The sequence below is a fragment of the Psammomys obesus genome, unplaced genomic scaffold (genome assembly GCF_907164565.1).
Source record: "Psammomys obesus unplaced genomic scaffold, mPsaObe1.curated_primary_1811, whole genome shotgun sequence".
Taxonomy (NCBI): Eukaryota; Metazoa; Chordata; class Mammalia; order Rodentia; family Muridae; genus Psammomys; species Psammomys obesus.
Window position 1 is genome coordinate 19,443,839 of NW_026594428.1, and position 18,228 is coordinate 19,462,066.

The 18,228-nt window shown below is 44.7% G+C and overlaps 1 protein-coding gene, 1 long non-coding RNA gene and 1 other non-coding gene across 3 annotated transcripts in view; 1 reads left to right on the forward strand and 2 right to left on the reverse strand.

Moving 5' to 3' along the window:
• Window positions 1-1,323: 1,323 nt before the first annotated feature.
• Window positions 1,324-4,406, reverse strand: LOC129685476 (uncharacterized). Its single transcript, XR_008721492.1, has 2 exons — window positions 4,119-4,406; window positions 1,324-1,522 (listed from the first exon to the last, which is right to left on the reverse strand). It is a non-coding gene; the product is annotated as an uncharacterized LOC129685476 (long non-coding RNA).
• LOC129685517 (small nucleolar RNA SNORD123) lies at window positions 1,605-1,674 on the reverse strand. Its single transcript, XR_008721504.1, has one exon. It is a non-coding gene; the product is annotated as a small nucleolar RNA SNORD123 (small nucleolar RNA).
• A 190-nt stretch (window positions 4,407-4,596) lies between the features above and the next one.
• Sema5a (semaphorin 5A) overlaps window positions 4,597-18,228 on the forward strand; it is a 424,233-nt gene continuing 410,601 nt past the window's right edge. The window contains exon 1 of the mRNA XM_055618999.1: window positions 4,597-5,040. The gene's annotated coding sequence lies outside the window, so the exon portion shown is untranslated. The remainder of the gene's footprint in view (window positions 5,041-18,228) is intronic.

Sequence of the window (18,228 nt, forward strand, 5' to 3'; positions counted from 1 at the left end):
TTTTAAAAATAAGTGCAGCCACTCTTTGCTTATAAACACTCAAGACATATACAAGTCTCTGTCAGAACCATAAGGATGCTTTATCTTCATGCCAGAAACCATCTGCCTTTCCTGTAGATTCTCCAAAAGTCGTTTAAACTTAGCATTTCTCTTCTTACCATACTATGCTTCTGAAAGACAACTTGAGCTGCTTTGGGGGAACCAGATCTATCTTAAGGAAACTGGGTTGTTTTCAGCTGGGTTGCCAAAAAACCATAACTAGAAATCTAAGTACACACACACACAAATATGAAATCAAAAGCTTGTAGGTTTCTAGAATGCTTTGGTTTCTGGAAATGTAGCTTAAGTAAAAGGTGATACCCCAGTCAAAGCTTGAAGAATCACTGAACAGGTCAAGGAAAAAAATAACTCTTGAAAACGAACGCTGCCCCCATTACAGAGAGCAAGCACATCTTTCCTGAGTGTACATCCTGAAGCTACTTACTACCGTGGCCTGTCCACTCAATTGGGCTACTTTGACCATGGCTATGAGGTGAGAGAATGCCACTTTTAGCGTGCTTGAACTTGAGAGGTCATAGGTAAGCAGAACTCACTAGGGGATGGGTGAAGGCAGCTCACTCTGTCAAGCATGAGGAATAACCAGGAACAAAGTCCATTGTAACATCCCTCTGATCAGCCCTGAGAAGTTGAGGCAGACGCTGGATAGACATTAGTCTGTGGAGAGGGCCATGCTGGAGGCTCACTCACACATCCTAACAGAGGGGAACAGCCTGGAGCTTTATGTTAAGGACCAAGAATCTGTACTTTGTATGCTATCCAATTATACTTCTTGTATGTGTGATGACAGCTTATAAGTGTGAACACTATTCTTTTAAAACAAATTTAGTCTCCTGAACACCGCTCTGGGAGAGGGCACTAAAGGGCAAGGAGCTTTCCTGGGGGCAAAGGAATCCTAACGGGGCTTTTGGTGAAGCTCAAGAGACTACCGGAGGCACTGAACATTCACCCAATCTCTCTAGTGTAGAAGCCTTTGAACACATCCATGATGGCTGCCATTGTGTGTCATCTGTAACTACAACTGTGGCTCTTCTGAATGCTATAGAGTACATACACCTGAAGCAGCGATGAGCAGTGCTATAGTGACATCAAGCCTCACTTCTTTGTACCAGTGTTTAGTGTGGTAAAATGACAGGGTCAGGCAACCTTGGGTCGGGAAACCAGTATGAAAAGAAACTGTGGAACGGTTTCATCTGTCACATATTCCAACTGTAATATATGCCTCATCTAGAGAAAAGCATATTTATAAAGCAAAGAGGTCATGTCTCTAGGACTTTAAAAAAAATAATTTAATATTTTTGTTACACCCTAAAGCCCACATACAGGGTTTTTTGTTTTGTTTTGTTTTGTCTTTTTTTTTTTTTTCTGGGAAGGCCAACTGTGGTCCATGGCTGTGTCTTCATGTCTCCCAGTCCATACACTCTTCAGCTCTTCTCTGCTCCATTCTCTGTCCTTTAATCAGGTGCTGGGAGGGAATATAAAGACAGGCAAAATTGTTGCATTAGCTCAAAGTCATACCCTGCTTTGTATTTCTACACAGAATCTGAGGTGAGTCAGGAAATGGATGGCGTTTTTCAAGTCACATGAATCAGCGCCCCAGAAGTCATCATTTTCACCAACTGGTTGGCTTCCCAGCTTTTCTCAAGTTTGGCCTTGTACATAGGCTCACCCGATGCAGCTGGGGCCAGGGAGAGGAGGAGAAGGGAGGGGGAGGGAGGGGGAGGGACATACAGAGAGAATTTTCATTGTGATGACAACAAAACATTCTTGGTAAAATAATACACACGTTTTGTTTTACAATCTGATGATTCAGGTACCTTTAACAAGGAAGGCTTTTTAAAGGTGGAGAGCAACTTTTATTAGAAAAAAGAAATCTTTATATATACTTTAAAGTAATTTCATTTCAGGGTGCCTACTTAAGCCTCAGATATTTTGTGTTTAACAGCTTCTTTCTCCCCTCGTGCTCGTGACTGACATTCCTGATGAGCTGGACCAAGCTGTACAGGAAGACATTAGCTCAGAAAAGTTCACCAACCTTCTGCAGGTCAGTAGCAAAATCATCCTCAGCTCAGAACCATTTCACTTCTGGCGGCTCCCAACCTTCCTAATGCAGTCTCTAGATACCCCCAACCATAAAATTATTTCACTTCTCCTTCGTAACTATAATTTTGCTAATGTTATGAATCATAATGTAAATATCTGATATGCAGAATATCTGATATGGGACTCCTTTGGAAGTGTCATTCACCACCAAAGGGGTCGTGACCCATAGTTTGGAAAACCATGGCTTTAGACCAAGAGATCACTCTACATGAGAATTGGGTTTCTGTACTTGCTTATTAGAGATCTGTAATTCATTATCACCAATATATGAATATTAGTACAGGGAAGTCTATAAATGGCAAAATCGAACCCACTTCCTGCCCCAGTGACACAAATTCACTTTGTTTAGAGGATGAACTCCTATGTGATAATTCTCGTGGTTCACAAGGCTGAGGCCTCCAAGTGAAGAGTGAGTTTCTTTGCCTGCTGGTATATAAGATAAGGTATCCCTAGGTGGCCCCAGGCTGACCTTGAACTCTTGATCTTTCTGCCTCAGAGTGCTGGGAACACAAGCATGGCAGACCTCTCTCTTTTCTTTCTTAGAAAGTGTTTTAAAAAGAAGTGTTAATTGTTTTTTTAACAATTGACTTTGAGGAGCAAGGACAAGAATTAGCTAAACACATTTGAGTCTTAATTTGTCTTTCTTCACCCTGTTAGGCTCCACCAGCCTGTCTGGAGGCTATAGGGTTCAAGTGTAAGGCTGAGATCTTCCACTGCCAGACCCTGGCAGGCCTCCTTCTCCCAAGAGCCTCTCAGGCTGTTGTGTGCCATGCAGGCAAGAGAAGGGTAATGTTGGGAATGGTGCCAGTTCCCACCCACTTCTGAGGCAGAAGAGAGAAGCACAGGAAGCCTAATAACTTTTCCGTTCAAGACCTAGAAGCCAGGAGCTGCCACTGGAGAGCTAGAAGCCAGCCAAACAACTGTAAGAGATGCTCCCTAAAGAAGCCCGGACAAGACACCCGAGTTCAGCCTCTGCTACCCACAGGGCCCACAGTTCCAGACACAGCACACTCTGGGGTTGACACAGGCTCCCATGGACACTTTCAAAACAACTTCACTTAATTCTTTCATTTGAAAGGTGACAGAAACAACAAATTGGTGGCAATTTGTGTTTCCATCGGCCGTCTCTTGAATCTGTGTGGTCCTGGATGAGCTGTGACACATTCCAGTTATTCTTGGGTCCCTGTTTAGCACTTTGGAACCCTGACAAATGTCCTGAACTGTCACCAGTCCCTCCCCCCTCCCTCAGCACATTAGCAACCTGCCAATAGCAGGGTGTGAGTGTGGCCCATAGGGACATCCTTAGGTCCTGCAGCTACGAGGGTCACTAATGTTCCTATTGCAAACACATCCTGAAGCCACCAACAAGGCCAAAGATGGAGGAAAACCATCTTGAATACACTATTCCCCCACCCTATCCTTATGGAAGGGGTCACAAGTGGCTATAGGGAAAGGGATCCAAGTTTTCAGACTTTATCCTGTAACTTTCCCACTCAACAACCCTGCATATTTAGAAACTGCTAAGTTGAGCACTTCCTTAGAAGGGGAACTGAACAGCACATCAATAAAACTACCCTTCCGAGGCATCTGTGTTCCCGTATAAACTTTTTGCCCGAACGCTCACTCAGTAAAAGCCCAAGTTCCTTGCAGAAGTGCCAATTAGCCCAGCTGGCTCTGTCAACGAAGGTACCCTCTCCTGATGCCCATCAGGGCCACTTGGGAACCTCTTGCTCTGTTTCCCCGGACAGCAGATTTGTTCTTTTGTGTGATCTATTCCGTTCAAGTTGGCCGGCCTGAACTAGCTGAGAGCCTCTTGGGCCCAGCTCGTCTGCAAGAATCCGAAGCGACCCCCTCGTCCCCCGTCCCAACTCCCAGTCCTCTCAGGGTGACACAGAAAAACTAAATATTAAATTCCCACCTTCTTCCCACCCGCGATCCGACGAGGGGCGCGCACATACCTGGAACCTAAGCCTTCCCTAGAAGAAGCGCCACGTCTCTGGTTTGGGTTGAACTGCCTCCAGCCCTTTATACAGCCCATCCCGCAAAGTAGCCACGTCGGAGCGGCTGGACAGGGGGTGGGTAGCCAAAGAAGGTCTCTCTGAGGCGAGGAAAAGAGTCTCTAAAAAGTCCCCACTTGGGTGAACTTGCGCTCAGGAGGCACAAATGGGACTCCTGGGGTGTGGAGAGAGCCCCCCGGGGAGTGTGTAGGGGTCCCATCTCGGAAGAGGCGGGGCCAGAGGAGGGGCCTGGGGAGGTCAGGGACGGGTGGGGCGCTCAGTTGGCACCCGGGAGGGGCGGAGAAGGGGAGGGGCGGCGGAGAAGGCGGGACGGGGGCGGGGCGAGGCGGTCCTGTGCTCCCCGCCCCGAGCTCGGGGCCCGCGCACCGAGCGTTGGTCTACTCGCCGGGAAGGCGGCGCCGGCGGCGGCTGCTCCAGCAGTGCCCACTCCCGCGCGCTGCGCTCCCGCCGCGGGTGGGCTCCTCAGCCCCTGGCTGGCCGTGGCCCCTGTTGCGCGGCGGCCTCTGCATCCCACCTTCCCACTACGGCGCCCCGACACGTGCGATCCTTCTTTGGGGTGTTCTCCGTTCCCACGCGCGACTACCAAGCAGAGGGCACCCAACTTTGCCACCTTGCGGGTTGCCCTCGCTTGGTGCGAGCCTGCTCGCTCAGCTGCCCAACTGGAGACTCCGTGTGCCTTGCAGCCGAGCTGGTTGGTCCCCAGCCTGGCGCGCTGCGAGTGGAGGATAGCTCTGGAGAAGTGGCGGGGTGCAGTGGCGTCTGCTGCCTCGACTTCCCTTGTAGCGCGCTGAAGAGGACCCCTGGAGCCGCTCCGGGCCCCGGGGCGCTGGATGATTAGCAGGAGGAACGCGCCCCGCATCTGGTGAGCTCGCTCCCCGCCGGGTCCTTGGGTGTCATAGCTGAGACCCTGCGCGTGCGAACTGGACCCGGGGTAGCATTGGTCCATCTGTGGGTGGCGTAGATCTCGGGCAGGGACGTTCTGCAGACACCTGGGTGGGGACAACCCGGCAGAGGCGCGTGCAGGAATAGGACCACCGTCAGTGCGGGGGCGGTCGCAGTGGAGATAGTGCACAGGCTGGAAGTTTGTGTCCTAGCCTTTCCCCAGATCCAAGCTTGCTCCGGAAAGGAGCTCGAGTGTCCGGGTGTGCGACCTGCCGGTGGGCAAGCCTGCACCTCCGCCAGCACCTCTCAGGTACCCCTGGAGATCTGCGCGTCTACTCCGCTTGAGGCCAGGCTTGCTCGGTGAGAGCTGGAACCGGGTCTGGTGGTCGGAATCGCCTACCTCTCAGCACGGTGGACTCGGGGACATTTTCCTGCTCTCTGTACAGGAGGTTAGCAGTGTTCGTGAGAATCTGAGGGTAGTGGTACTAGGGCTCAACTTAGCTGGGGTGTTTTGCAGAGGAAGACCATAAGGCGGGGGGTTGGGGAGAGTGAGGTCTAGGGACACGGCAGCCGGGTGAACTCCCCTGGTGGAGACCCTGTCCGTTGGCAATTCAGACGCATGCTCTCGCGGGCTCAGGGTCTGGGGCCAGGCGAAGATCCGTGCTCCGGATAATCGGAGAAACTGTCGGTAGGGAGTGATTCCCGAGATTGCCCCTGGTCCTGGGCCTATTGCGGTTAGGTCCCGGTCCCCCCTCCCACCCTCACAGTCCCTCCTCGCTTCCTGGCTTTGGCGGGAAACGCTCTCACCTTCTCTTTTTGTTGTTTGTACCTGGATGCAGTTGCCTGGAGTTGGGCTTTAACTTTCCTGCGCCCGCGGCGTCCCGGAGATCCCCAGCAGGGGGCGCCAAGAGCGAGCTTTCAGAGAGGGCGAAGGGGATGCCACAGTTGGTGTTTCTGTACTGGGCACGTGGGTAGGGGGTCCTCTGCAGAGAGCTAAGACACACATTTTGCCGTAATTTCTCCTCAAAAGGCCAAGGGTTGAGGGAGTGTTCTGTTTGCCACAGAGAGCGTTCAGCCTAGTTAGGCGACAGCAGAGTCGGTCGGAAGCCCTCTATCTGGAAAGGCCTCTTCTTAAGACAAACTCCTACATTCTTCTCTACTCATCTTCTCTGACAGCTTGATTTAACAAGAAGGCAAATGGAACTACGAGAATGTATTAGAGATGTGTGTAATACAGAAAGGAGCACATTGGTTAAAACACCGCGTTAAAAATTGTTGGGGCTTATTTACTTATATTTTTTAAAAAAAACTGTTATGTCCAGGCTTGCCTGGAAAAACCTTGCTTTTGAAGAACGGATGTGTTATTAATTACAGAATTAGTCTTTCATAAGGAAACACAGAAAGGCAAAACTAGACTTATTAGGTAATGTTTTTTAATACCCAATTAAGATCGTTGAATTAATTGCTGGTTAATGCCACCATTCACATTTTGAGAGAGGGCGAAGCTCCTTCCTTGGAGTAAGCTGTTCACAGTTCCACTTAAGGCTTAAGTCTTTAGTCTTCTGTCGTAGATCACTGAAGCAACTTTTCTTTCCCGTGTTTAGTGTTTACTCCAAAAGACGTGTGAATTTCTTTCTGCCCACTCAACTATCTTGTGCATGCTTGATTTACATGAAAAGGCAGTTCTACCTGTAATAGTTTGAAGCACAGATTTCCTTTCCTCTGGGTTTGTTTGTTCTAAGAACTTTTGAGACAGCCCCTCACTCAAGATGCTGCCTGTAGTCACAGTGTGCCCACACAGCCATGGAGTCCATAGTGCCCCCTTTTACACGACTTCAGTCAACACATTTCCTCCCAGAAGGAGGATGAATGATGCTCATCAATTTATGCCTTTAAAGATGCTGCTAACTCATTTGGTTTTCTTAATGGCAAACAGCTGCAGGCTCCCTGCTAAGAGCAAAGACTTTGGTCTTCTGGGTGGGAAAGGCTATCTTTGACCAGAGGAAGTATTTGAGGTGTTCAGAATCTGGTGAAAATAAGCTGGTATTTGTCCCTCCTCGCATCTGCGTCAAGTGACCTCTTACTCATGTCTGCAGAGAATGAAAAAGAGAAATGGGGAGCACAGAGCTGAATGAAATTGACGATACTGAGATGAACACAAGCCTCTAAGCCTAGTTTCATGGACCACCGGAAGTCCTCGCAGCTACTGGCTTCTCAAAGGAAATTCTCTAACTCGCATTAGCCTCTTCCTCAGGGAAAGTTCTTAAAAAATATCATGCCAGAGAGGGTTACCTCACTGAACCATTGCATAGTTTCAGATAACTGGATAATGACGTTTCAGGGCTCTGGATGTCCTTTTTCTTATAGAGTCACCAAAACAAAGGCTTTTTACTGACACAAAGCAGGAAGGAGGAAGAGGATTGGACATAGCTTTGCTAAGAGTCAGGCCAAGGAGGTCAGACATTCTGCTGAATAAATGAGTGAGCATGGACCCCAAGGTTTGCAGATCAGAACCTTACCCTAGAGAAGAGGCTTGTGTTTCAACCCATGCCATGTGCAACACAGAACAAATCACTTCATTAAGTTCTTAGTTGAGGAACCCATTTTTTGACATAGAATATGTACAATTATTTGAGAAAAGCATTTCTACCTTCTATAATAAATCTGCTATAATACTTGATTCTAAAATTATACCAAATTAGTATTATAAAATGTATCTGAAGTTGTTGCTATAGTTACACAGACAAATTGCTTAGGATATAATTATAATACCAAGGTGACAAGTTTTTGTGTTTAATGTTCAATAATGTTGAAAACATAAATTACAGTGTCTAACAAATAGAATTACAACAAAGTATCTAACAGGGAAGTGTCTACATTTCTGCCCACCTGCACCTGCTTGCAAATTTATATTTATATTCTGCAAAGTTAACTTTTCTGGAAACCCCAGATGAGCGCATGTCATTTTCTGAGTTGTTTCTAGTGTCTGTGGTGCTGTTGTCGGCAACATAGAGATTTTCACAGATGTTCCCGGCATCCTTTCTAAATTAGGATGTAAAAGTCTAGTTGAAAATTACTATTTTTACAAACTCTACTACCCTACAGACACAACCTGACACAGATAGCACCTTCTGCTGTTTGTGATTCCCATAGATTAATACCATCATGGAGATTGTGAGGTAGCTTGAAGGAGCAGCTGGTCTACTTGTAAATACAGCACTTATTTTTGGAGGCATTTACATTTTTTATTACGTGTGTGTGTTGTGTACCTGACACAGTGCAAGTATGAAGGTCACATGACAGCTTTGGGAAGGTTCTGTCTTTCCGCCATGTATCTAAGGACCAAATTTGGGTCATTAGGCTTGGTAGCAAGTGTTCTGTCTGTACATGTTACCAACTGTACCAGCCCATTTTCAAGCACTGGTTATCCAGGTGTACAAAATCTGTTTTTAATAAAAAGGAAAGAGGGAAAATAAAATTAATCTTAGGATACATACTCTTTTCTCAGTAAGTCTGTCCAAAATGCTCTTTTGTTCAGAGTTTAAGCAAGACAAAACATAACAAACAAAAAGCTTGATCCAAAAGAAGATATTGAATCCTAAGTAATTTATTTTTAGCGCACTGATAATGACATCATTAATCTGTGCCTTGGTGCCTTGTGGAAGATCCTAGAGCTAGGAAATGTGGCCTCCATTTTACAATGTAGTTTGAAGCAAGACAACTTCAAAGATGAAGTTGTTTTTCACCTGGGGCATGCCATTGAAAACAGGATCAATTGCAGCGGCGGACTCAAACAGTCAGAACATGTTGCCTAAAGTATGGTTGTCATCTTCGTCCTTTCCCTTCTTTTTTAGTCCAAAATTTACAGTTGTTTAACAAGGGCAAAGATGAGCACACTTTATCCTCCTTCTTGATTTCTCAAAAGTTTCTCCATATGCTCGCTAATGCACGTGAAAAAGCAAGTCACACAGTTGCTACTGTGTCTTTGTGTGTTTTAGGATTGGCTTTCTGTTTAGCAACAAATAAACTATTCCAAAAGAAAATACCTTTGTTAAACGATGAATTTTTTCTATATTTTGGTATAAATTCACCTGTTTTTTATCTCCCAGTTTTTCATTCCTTTCCTTTTTGTCTCTGCATTTCTGTGGAATTGGCTGACCTGGAGTTCAAGCCAAGTGACGACGAAGCATACAGCAGAACAATTTTACTTTGTGTTGCATTTTTATGTACATTGAGAGTAAATCCCATTACTGAGAGAGTAATTCAATTACAGATATATATGATAAATAACCGGCCAAGTGATGCTATCAGCAGCCAGTACTATTGGAGAAATAATACTGTATTTTCTGAGATCTAAGATTAAAAGAAAAAGTTGTAGGCAGGTGACAGCGGAGTTGTACAAGGACAACTTGGTCGCAGGCATTAGAGTGCCTTTCATCTGGTCTGCACTTTCTCAGTGTCTGGCAATGGCACATAATACACCCATGGAAAGAAGGGCACTCAAAGACTGCTACACAGCACTTTCTTCTGCTGCTTTGCCTGCATCCGCGGAATGGTGAGTGCTTCACCAGAACTTCTGTTTTGAAACTACAGGAGAGATGCACCTAAGAAGATCTATCCAAGCATCTCACACGGGGAAGATTCCTCCCTGTGAAAACACGCAGACAGACAAAAAACTGGAGCTGTGAGAGGGTCTTCAAGGCTGTGTGCACCAGGCAAGTCAGTGTAGCATTATGGGGCCAACTGCGTTTCAGAAACACAACTGATTTATGATTTTATTCTAGAGAGCTAAAATTTAAGTTTGCTGTGCTAAGGGACTTGTAACCAGTGGCATACAGTGAAAGTAAATAAGAAAATTAAGAAAAGAAGAAATAAAAATCATTGCAGATATTAAACTTCTTCTGTCTAGCTAAGGCTGCAATTCAGCCATCATTCTTTCTGGTTGGCTCAAATGTGTCAACCAACCAGGATTTGCTTTTAAGCTGCTTTGTCATTTATATCCTTAGGAGTTCTAGCTACGTGCTAGACTTTAGAGGAGTTCCCTGAAGACATGGTTTAGGAAATGGAGTAATTTGAGGTTTGATTTGGGGTTCACTGGCAACATTTTGGTCCTGAAAGAATGGCTCACTTCTACCATGCTAGAGAGTGGTGGTGAGGAATCTCCTGGCAGGAGAATCTGACCGCTGGCAATGAGTGTCATAGGTGGGAGCAGTGTCCCCAGGTGACTCATGGATGCAAGTTGCAGCTTTATGAGGAGCGAGCAGAGTGGTTGAACCATCCGGGCAGACATGGAGATGACCAAGAGCTGTGCTGGGTGAGAACCGCACATCCTAGTGGTTGTGTACAGCCTTTGGAGAGCTCATTTCCCAAGATGTTATTGAGTGGGGAAGGAAATGGGAAGCCAGAAAAGGCTTCCCAGCAGGAGTGGCCATGTGGTTGACCACCAAGTGGCCTCAGAGAGGACAGTGTGAAGCATTAACTAGGTTGAGTTTATGTTCTGGAGAACTGCACGAGGACGCAGGAAGGAGGTCCCAGAATTTGGAGGACACAGGAAGGAGGTCCCAGAATAGAACCATAAGAGCTTGCGTGGCTATTTGCCAACTTCAAGTCCACTAATTGTTACGCTGTGCCCCTTGCATTCAGGCTGTGTCTGTAGGCCTGGGAGCCACAAGAAGAACAGTGAAGGTGGAATTGGTTCTAAGACCACATGGGTCTACAGCCTGTTTGCTGTCACCCTCCCCTCCGGCCTTCAGTCCTGCTGCCTGCTTCTAGCAGCCAGGTCTTGGCAGTCCTGTTTGGACTGCTTTTGGTGCCTTTTCCTGTGAGGCTTTCTGCCTTTGGGGATGGCTGCCTTGAGGTCCTTACTCATGCACCCCCTGTTCAGAAGGGGTCTCAAAATATCCCTTTGCCTTTTCTTCCCTTAACCTTCTTACTAATTTTCTTTCCCCTTTATCATCGGTAGTACTGCCCTACATGTTGTATATATTTTGTAATATCTTGCACCAATTCAGACTGTAAACGTAAGAGACAGATGAGATTTTTTTGTTTATATATGGGTCCTGTACAGTTCCTAGAATGGTGCCTGGTACACATGGGGCCCTTAGATTGGATCAGTGAACGAAGGGGTAAGTAGTATTTATGAACTAAACACACACTATTGACGCAGTAGAGCATCAGCCCCATGTGACCTCGGCTCACTCAGATTTTTTTGGTAGGTAACTTGGAAGGTGAGCACTGTTTATATTCTTCATAGGGAGAAAAATGTTCCCATGCTCTCAAATTGGTTCATGATCACAGTCTTAGAATACAGCTGTGTTTGAAAGCCAGGAGCCAGGGGGACTGTGCACTCCATGTATTCTAATATATGCTAATTATATATTAAGTAGGTACTTGGCAAATGGATTGATGACCTTGCTTGGCTTGGAATCAGCATAAAAATACTCTGTGTACATTAAAATATACAAAAGTGAAACTCCAGGATGCTATTTGCTTATTTAAAAACACTTCCACCCACACAAAGTTCTAGGGAACAAATTGTATCCTCATTACAAATTTTCACACATTATGGCTTCAGAATATTTTAGAAACGTACCAGGCTTTTTCATTTCATTCCTGAGATCAGGCCGATAAGTCTTGCCATTTAGTTGGATGCACGTATTTGGTAAGCTGAAGCAGGAAAGCAGCTAAACAAAAGTGTGTTCTATCTGTGCAGTGGGCTACTGCTCAACAGTGACCTGCCTGAGCTCTTCATGTATGCTGTAGTGGGCATGAGCCTCAAAACATGGAGCTGAGTGAAAGAAGCCAGCCTCAGAAGACCACACATTGTTTGATTCCATTTATGGAGACTTCTAGAAGAGGAAAAACTACAAAGATGGAAAGGAGATGAGTGGTTGCCTGAGGCTAGCAGTGAGAACTGGAAGCGAGACAAATGGGCAGGCAGGATCTTTCTTGGAGAATGGCATTGTCTAAACTTAGGTTGTGGAGGTGGTCACCCACGTGTGCCTTTACTGAAATTCACTGCCCTGTACACTTACGAGGAATGAGTTTTATAGCATGTACCATGCCTCAGCAATACAGTTATAAATGGAAATCTGGGACATAATTTCTAAAGTTAGAGTGAATTAAACTGCTGGCAGCCTAAACATAGCTCCTGCTGCCTTTGGAAGGAGGAGGTTATTTTATGTTCCTGTAATTTTTTATAAAGTTAGTGCCAATGCTACTGGGGCTCCAAGATGTACCAACTTTCTTTGATGCAAAGAACTCCCTTCAGGGTTCTGTGGCGTTGTGGTCTCTGTTGGGTAAACCCATGGGCTAATATAACCGTGTCAGTCAGCCAGCTAAACTAATCAGCCAGCCTAGCCTAGGTACTTTGGGAGAGACTTGGTGACTCCTTTAACTTCATTCTGGTCCAGTTGTTTTTGGGGATGTGGCTTCGGGGAACATGGTGGACAACATAGAGTCTCATGTTTCATTGGAGCTTTCTTCAGTCAAGGTCTGTAAATCACAGGGCCAAATTTCTTCACCGAGGATGCTCTTCTCTGATGGGCAAGGTCACCGTGCCTGGTTCTGCACTCTCCAACCACTGTTGGTGTTTGCTTCAGCTGATGCATGAGGCAGAAAACTTTCCCCCCTCTGTGACAGGGTCTTGTGATGTGGCCCAGTAGCAGGCATCTTTCAACGGCCATACCTAAAGACAGAGTGCAAGATCTTAGGGTGTTGTGCATTTTCCTTTTCTCCATCTGTCCCCCCACTCCCTACTCCCGCACACTCCTTATTCCCTTCTCTTGTCTTAGGGCCCTGGCTGTGTTGCTTAGGCTATCTCAAACACCTGAGCTCAAGCAGGCTTCCCATTTCAGTGTCCTCAGGTGAAGGGCCTCATGCCTGTCTAGAAGGCAAGTTTTAAAATGCTCCAAACCAGGAAATCTTTTACTTTTAAGAGTCATAAAGCCATTTCTAGCTCTTTTTATTCTGCTTTGGCACTTTTTCTTTCCTGGATAAAATGTAATGCTGAAAATGGGTATGGGTAGAAATACATGAGAACTGCCTGTAACTTCCTTCCTCTTTAATTGTTGCCTGTCAGGGAAAGAGAGTACATTCAGCCCTCTCCTCTTGTTTTTTGAGACTTCCATCTGCCTACTGCCTTAAAATCGCCTTTGCCTCTTGCTGCAGGCTTTCTCAGGTCTCCTGAGGGCACCTTACTTTCCCCACACCAGTTGGCTTCCACATGGTGACTTTCTGTGAAAGTGTTTAGTTTGGCACAGGCAGTCTGTGCCAAGAACACTCTGTGTGGCTTTCAGCATCTTGCCATGGCTGGCCTTCTAGCTCATACACATCTCTCTGATAGTAAGGAAGCACTTTTATTCAACTATATGATGGTGCAGGCGAGCTGCACCGAATTTCTTGAACACTCATTTCTTCAGTCCCTGCAGTTGGAAGGGAAGTGGAGATGGACAATCTGAAATTTTATTTCAACATTTTATAGACCTCTTGTAGTTTAATCCTCACTGGCTTACTGTCCCCTTCCAAATACATATCCCCAACCTAAGGCAAATGAAAAGTAACATTTACAAAATGGCCATGCTTTCTATCACCAGTCCTGAGTTCTTGGCCTTGGCAAGTGGTAAGGAATTATTTGTGAGACCAAATTAATATTCTCTTCTTTGTGCTCATTTTGAGGGTTTCAAACAGTCAGTAGAATGCTATTTATGTAAGTTATACATATATACATATGTATATATATATATATACATATATACATATATGTGTGTGTGTGTGTGTATGTGTGTGTGTGATGAACTAATGTTCAAGGGAACTGGTTAGACATTTTGTAAAATAGGTTGACTTATGATGACATGGTCAGAGAGCTTTCCATGTTGCCAAGACAGATTTGTAGGTACAGTGTAAGCAAACGATGAGGTTTTCTCTTGTTTCAAGATCTCTAGAGCAGTCATTGACTTGTTTTGGTTCTGCAAGCTTGAGCTGATCACAATTACATATTATGTGAAGTATGATGTGGCAACATTGTTCTGACTGGGGATTGCGCTCTTACCCTTTAAAGTATTTACTCTTTTTAGCCTTTTCCTTTTCTGGAAAGCATTTAAGATTGCCCATCAAATATTGATTTTTGGATGCTGGCAGATGTGTAGGATGCTAACCTCATTACTGCAGGCTGAAATGTCAGAAAGACCCTGGATATCATGAGTTCATTCCCTTGTGTCGGTAGAAACCTTCTTTCCTGAAGTTTATAGTTGGAGAATATTGGGCTGGGCATGTAGCTCAGTTGGTAGACGGATTTTCTAACATACATTGTGTACCAGAATCCGATCACAGGCACGGGCATTGTGTAAACTGGGGGCGTGTTGGCACATGCCAGTAATTCCAGCATTTGAGTTGTAGAAGAAGGATCACAAGTGTTTTGGCTGGATCACAAGTTGGAGGCCAGCCTGAGCTACATGAGATCCTGCTCATGCATCAGCGAAGGAAAAACTCTTAACTCTGAGCAAAGAGAAAAGGCAGACATTTACTCCTTTAAGTTTAATGTTTCCAAGCCCTGCACCAATGGTTCTCAACCTTCTTAATTCTGCGACCCTTTAATACAGTTCTTCATGTAATGGTGACTCCCAGCAATGATATTGTTTTGTTGTTACTTCATAACTGTAATTTTGCCACTGTTACAAATCATAAATATCTGATATGCAGGATATCTGGTCTGTGACCCCTGAGAAACACTACCCTACATAGAATATTAAACCTTTTTCCAGGGAATGAGCTTAGGTTATAGAGGCTATTTTTTTTAAAGTAACTGAATACATTTATTACATTGACTCATTTATAATATGTGATTCTTTTTCAATTTATATTTTATTTATTACAATTTATTCACTTTGTATCCTAGCTGTAACCCCCTCCCTCATCCCTTCCCAATCCTGCCCTCCCTCCCTCTTCTCCTCCCATGTCCCTCCTCCAGTATACTGATAGGGGCGGTCCTCCTCCACTTCCATCTGATCCTAGCCTATCAGGTCTCATCAGGACTGTCTGCATTGTCTTCCTCTATGGCCTAGTAAGGCTGACCCTCCCTCAGGGTCCTTGGTTGGAGTATCAGTCTCAGAAAAGACCCTTGGACCCATATTTTTTGGTTTTGTTGTCCCCTCCAGGTCTTTCTATCTCCCCCTTCTTTCATAAGATACTGGTGCACTCTGCCCAAAGTTTGACTTTGAGTCTTAGCATCTGCTTTGATACCCTGCTGGTATCAAAGAGGCCCTAGGCTCCTGTCCTGTTTCCTGTTTCCTCCCTCTTCCGATGTCTATCTCATTTGCCTTTCTGAATGAGGATTGGTATCTTACCCAAGGTCCTCCTTCTTGTTTAGCTTCTTTAGGGGTACAGATTTTAGTATGTTTATCCTATATTATATGTCTAATATCCACTTATAAGTGAGTATACATGCCATGTGATATACCATGTGTGTCTTTCTCCTGCTGGGATACCTCACTCAGAATGATCTTTTCTAGTTCTCACCATTTGCCTGCAAATTTCATGATTTCCTTGTTTTTTTATTTTATTTTATTTTTATTTTTAAAATTCTTTATTAATTACACTTTATTCACTTTGTATCCCCCCTGTGGTTCCCACCCTCCTCCTGTCCCAATCCCTCCCTTCCTCCACCCTCTGCATGCATGCCCCTCCCCAAGTCCACTGATAGGGGAGGTCTTCTTTTTCTTCCTTCTAATCCTAGTCAATTAGGTCTCATCAGGAGTGGCTGCATTGTCTTTGTCTGTGGCCTGGTAATGTTGCTTCCCCCTCAGGGCGAGGTAATTAAAGAGCAGGCCAATCAGTTCATGTCAGAGACAGTCCCTGTTCCTATCACAATGGAACCCACTTGGATACTGAGCTGCCATGGGCTACATCTGTTCAGGGGTCTTAGGTTATCTCCATGCATAGTCCTTGGTTGGAGTATCAGTCTCAGGAAAGACCCCTGTACTCGGATTTTTTGGTTCTGTTGCTCTCCTTGTGGAGTTCCTGTCCTCTCCAGATCTTACTGTTTCCCACTTCTTTCATAAGATTCCCTGTACTCTGCCCAAAGGTTGCCCATAAGTCTCAGCATCTGCACTGATAGTCTGCAGGGCAGAGCCTTTCAGAGGTCCTCTGTGTCAGGCTCCTGACTTGTTCCCTGTTTTCTTCTTCTTTTGATGTCCATCCTCTTTGCCTTTCTGGATAGGAGTTGAGCATTTTAGCAAGAGTCCTCCCTCTTGATTAGTTTCTTTAGGTGTAGGGTTTTAGTAGGTTTATCATATATTATATGTCTATATGAGTGAGTATATACCGTGTGCATCTTGAGCTATCCCAGAAGCAGAAAGATTTCCTTGTTTTTAATTGCTGAGTTGTATTCCCTTGTTTAAATGTACCACAATTTCTGTATCCATTCCTCTGTTGAGGGACATCAGAGTTGTTTCCAGATTCTGGCTATTATAAATAAAGCTGTTATGAACAAAGTTGAGCAAATGTCCTAATTGTATAGTTGAGTATATTTTGGATATATACTTAGGAGTGGTATAGCTGGATCTTGAGGAAGCACTCTTCCTATTTGTCTGAGAAAGCACCAGATTGATTTCCAAAGTGGTTGTACAAGTTTAGCAGTGGAAGAGGATTCTCCTTTCTCCACAACCTCTCCAGCATGTGTTGTCACTTGAGTTTTTGATCTTAGCCATTCCGATGGGTGTGGAGTTTTTTATCTTAACCATTCTGATGGGTGTAAGGTGAAATCTCAGGGTCATCTTGGTTTGCCTTTCCCTAATGGCTAAGGATGTTGAGCATTTCTTTAAGTGTTTCTCTGACATTCGATATTTCTCTATTGAGAATTCTCTGTTTAGCTCTGTACCCCATTTTTTAATTGGATTACTTGATTTATTGCTGTTTAATGTCTTGTGGTCTTTATATATTCTAGATATTAGCCCTCTGTCAGATATAGGGTTGGTGAAGATCCTTTCCCAATATGTAGGCTGTGATTTTGTTCTGACATCAGTGTCCTTTGCTTTATAGAAGCTTTTTAGTTTCACGAGGTTCCATTTATTGATTGTTGATCTTAGAGCGTGTGCTGTTGGTGTTCTGTTCAGAAGTTGTTTGCTGTGCCAATGAGTTCAAGGCTCTTCCCCACTTTTTCTTTTAAGCAGTTTAGTGTGTCTGGTTTTATGTTGAGGTCTTTGATCCATTTGGACATTAGTTTTGTGCAGGGTGATAAGTATGGATCTATTTGCATTTTCTACATGTGGATATCCAATTAGACCAGCAAGATGCTATATCTTTTTTCCATTGAATGATTTTGGCATCTTTGTCAAAAATCAGGTGTCCATGGGTGTGTAGGTTTATTTCTGGGTCTTCTATTCAATTCCATTGATCTACCATTTTTTTTTCTATGCCAGTACCATGCAGTTTTTATTACTGTTGCTCTATAGTACAGCTTGAGATCAGGGATGGCGATATGTCCAGAAGATCTTTTATTGCAGAGGATTTTTTTTTTTTTAACAATTTTGGGTTTCTTGTTATTCCACATGAAGTTGAGAATTTTTCTTTCAAGGTCTGTAAAGAATTGTGTTGGTAATTTGATGGGAATTGCATTGAATCCTGTAGATTGCTTTTGGGAAGTGGGAGGCTAATCTTTATATTTAACAACACACTCCCTCCTTATAAGGTGACCCCTTGGTACATCCTTCAGTCTTTTGTGTGTGTTTGGGCATGGGGAGTGTTCTCTACGTATAGGTCTTTGTGTGTATGAGGTGTTTGTTTTGTGTTTACAGGTGTGAGTACATGTAAGTGCATGTGGAGATCAGAGATTAACCTCAGAACTTGTTCTTATAGATCCTTCTTTACCTTCCCAATGCTGGCATTGCAAGTGCAAACTTGCATTGTGAATTCTGGGGATCAAATTGAGGTCTACAGGCTTTTGAAGCAAGCACTTGACTGACTGAACCATCGCCCCAGCTCTCGTTTCGTCTTTTCTGGAAAGCATCAGTCTCAGCCAGCTTCCCTTCCCACCTAGGCATTTGTCAGAATCTATGGATCTGGGAGCTGCTACAGCTGATGTGACAGCAAGCAAGATTCCTGTATTCTCCTCAGTCTTTCTCCTGGTGTGTGTGTGTGTGTGTGTGTGTGTGTGTGTGTGTGTGTGTGTGTG